The following is a 686-nucleotide window of genomic DNA, read 5'->3' as shown; positions in this document are numbered from 1 at the left end:
ATATTCCATCAATGTGTCAGTTGCAGAGATTTGTGACTTCTATGGTAGCTTACCTTTTACTCCACCCATTTCATATTACTTGTGTCTTTCTCCCTTTCCTCTCTCTGCCTTCTGTCTCAGCTATATAAGCCTCTCTAGGATTGTTGTCCTAGGACTGACTGTGATATTGAAGGACATTAGAGAGGAGAGGGATTGTACCCAGACAGGGAAAAGCTTGCTACTTCTTTCTGACACACAGTCTTCCCCTGTTCCATTGACAACTCTTCCTCTGTTCCATTGAAAAGCCATAAATGTAGCTGAAGCTGCTGTAAACTCCCTAAGAGGGAAGTGTAGGCAGATACAAACTCCTCCAGTTCTATCAAAATTTAAATTTAAGAAACCTGTATGTTATTGAATGTGGCTGTTATCTTCCCAGTATGGAACAATGTCAGCCTGACCAGCAGTTGTTTAAAAAGGATGTAGTTGGCATAAGTTTCAGTTTGAGTTAAGGCTTGGTAGTATAAGTAAATAGTGACAGTCTTGTGATAGGAGACAGAGCAATTCATTTTTGGACATAGTGTTGTGACATGTGAGTTGACTCGGTAGGATGTTTTTCTAGTTTATTTGCATCTATTATTCATGTTCTCTACCTGTTTTGATGTTAGAATCCCTTTGAATGTGCCTTGGCATTTCTGCTTCCTTAGATA

Source organism: Chaetura pelagica, unplaced genomic scaffold (genome assembly GCF_000747805.2).
Source record: "Chaetura pelagica isolate M959 unplaced genomic scaffold, ChaPel_1.0 scaffold76, whole genome shotgun sequence".
Taxonomy (NCBI): domain Eukaryota; kingdom Metazoa; phylum Chordata; class Aves; order Apodiformes; family Apodidae; genus Chaetura; species Chaetura pelagica.
Note: the sequence above shows the minus strand (reverse complement) of the source record.